The sequence below is a fragment of the Muscardinus avellanarius genome (genome assembly GCF_963383645.1).
Source record: "Muscardinus avellanarius genome assembly, chromosome: 1".
Classification (NCBI taxonomy): Eukaryota; Metazoa; Chordata; class Mammalia; order Rodentia; family Gliridae; genus Muscardinus; species Muscardinus avellanarius.
The window spans coordinates 72,672,200-72,675,166 of NC_137786.1; positions in this window are offsets into that span (position 1 = coordinate 72,672,200).

Here is a 2,967-nt window from a genome sequence, read left to right on the forward strand (position 1 = left end):
TTCAAACTTAAAATTTTATTGCTTTACAGTGGTCATTTATCAGGGAGTCAACTACCAAAAACAAGTAGATGGGATGATATCTATGCACAGTAGTATGTTCCTACATCAAAAAGTAGGTTGGTACTCTGGCCAAACTCGTGGTACTTAATAGTTTCATTCTTTAAAAAATGCTATAAGATTAAACTGTTTGCCTTAAATATTTTCAATAATTTTTCAATTCTAAAAAAATATAAACCTAAAATGGGTTTTCAATTCTAGAATTCCTTCATTCCAAATGTATATTCATTTGCTGAAGCAGTCCTCAAACCTGCAATTCTGTCTCAGCCTCCCAATTATAGGAATTACAAGCATGCATCACCACACCCTGCAAAAATAGTAATTTCTTACTAAAGCTATCTCTAGTTCTAAGAAGAAAATCTGGTACTTAAGATTAATTATATCAGTAGTTCAGATACATTTATTAAGTCCTTGTATTTACACATACTAGTACTATGGTTTGGAATTTTGTTTTGTTCATTCAACATACAAACACAACTCAAGTCAGTCAATATATTTCTTAGTTCATTATGGATGCTATAACAAAATTCCCTAATCTAGGTAGCTTATAAACAAAATAAAACTGTTTTTCACCTTTGTGAGAGAATTTCCTGGTTGATATTTGGCATGTCCTTTATGGTGTGATTGGCTATTATGTTTCTTGGGTCTCTTTCATAATTCCAATCAAGTGTGCTCCATTATCATGATCTAACCATCTGCTGAAGACCAAATCTCTTAATACTATCACCTTAAAGACTGGGGTTTCCATATAAATCTTACAGAGACATAAGCACCTATACTAAAACAAATTATAGTGAATAGTTTAATATTTCTTAGTTTCCTAGTTCAAAAAGTATGAGTGGAAGCTTAATATAATAGGCTTTGACCCATGCTATTTTGTTCTCTATCACTATCTGAATCAATTCCACAAACTTTTTCTTTGGATATAACAATTTCAAATACAAAATATTTTTTCCAACTGTTTAATGACAATCATCCATTATAATTCACAGTAGTTTTGCTCTGATTGCCTAGTATTTTCTAATGGAATAGGTCAGGTAAGTTAGCAAAGGTCAGTAACACCAAAAGTAGTAAATAAAAGTTGAATAGTAAAAAGATGGCAAGGAATACAGATAGATAAGCCAAAAGTTTTACTGATATTGTGACATATTGGCTAGGATACAAATTTAAAATATCTAAGACAGAGAAGTAACAGTTGAGAGTGTTAGCAGCAATGGAAATGTGATCTTTTTAACTAGAAAGACTTAAAAACACATAATGCAATGTATTTTATGCATAAATTTAATCATATGATACAACGAAATATATTTTATATTATGTATACAAATAAGATGTAATTATTTTCAGCTCCATTTCCTTTATATACTGCCACCATTTGCTCATTTTCAGTTCTAACATGAGAATATTTGCATAAAAAGAAACTGTGTATTAGAATACAAAAATATTTTCTACTAGAGACTTAAAGACTATCAGATTATCAGTAAACCATTTTATCATTCTAATTTTGAAGTTCCTAATTTAGTTATATTGTCAAATAAATAACCAGTGAGTGGACTATAAAAACAAAACAAATGACCAGTACATTGAGATTAGAATTCCAATGTTATGTTTTTTTTTTCCTTCTTTTGATGAGGAATAGTTATTATCTATGAAGAATTGATCTACTTAAGCCAAATATGATTAGGTATATCTGTGGATATGTGTACACACACACATAGAGCCTGCTTTTAAAATGATTCATCACTAGTAATATAGAAGAATTAACTTATTTCACCAAAGAAAAAGTGATATTTTACCTAGTATTAGCCCAAAGAAAAGTTGGCAGAGAAATATCTAGCCCTTACATGTTTTCATGTTTCTTGGAAATATTCCAGTTTTATTAACTGGATAATATCACCAATTTATCATTTCCCAAGCATTCTAATTTTTCTTAAATTGGATTTTCTCTAGGTTTTCTACTTAAAATATTTTCTTGACTTGATTTATTATACATACTTTAGAATTTTTTGTAATACTTGAATTTAAGTCACATCCCCCTCAGAAAACACAAATGCAAAAATAAAATATATTTCCTCTTATAAGGCTCAAATATTGGGGGCACAAAATTATTAAAGTATTTGGTATATTACTATATCTATAGTCTTAATAAAATATGAATAATTTTATCTATAACTTAACCTCATCAATACTTAAATATGAAAATATTTTTAAAAACTTCAGGTTTTCTAGAATTAATTCTGATATCAAAAAGTACAAAGAAACTTAGTAATTACTACTAACTTTATATCCTGACCAAATTGTTAAGATCAGTTTTCATTTATAGAAGCACAGGAGATTGTAAAAATGGAGGTTTAAAGGTTCCATTGATGAGACTCTTTCTATATAAAATAGAGAAATCGGGCTATTTTAGTGGTTAGTCTTTTTCCATCTATTTTTCTCTCATTTTATAATATCATACTCAAAATCTCCTGATTATTGCCTAGATCTCATGTAGCTTTCCTAAAGAAAAAAAAAGTATCTGTCATCCATTATGAAAACCAAAAATATATTTGGTATTTGGTAGTCATTTCTCATAGTAAGTTAATAAATTATTTCATGATATTTTGACTTTTTTCTTCTTAGAATAAAAATGAGCTAATAAAGAGACAGGAATATTCCCAATCAGTGAAATATATATAGTTCATTATTAATTTTACAAAGCAATTTCATAACCTTGGGTAATATGAGTTTTCCTATGAGAAATAGATTTGGTTTCTATATATAGAGAGAGAAATCAGGGTTTTGAACCTGTATTGCTGAGAGGCGACAGTGGACTACGGCAAATTCAACAGCCAGTCAAGGCCATTCTTAGCTGGGTGCAGTGGCACATACCTGGAATCCCAGTACTTGGGAAGCTAAGATAGGAGGATC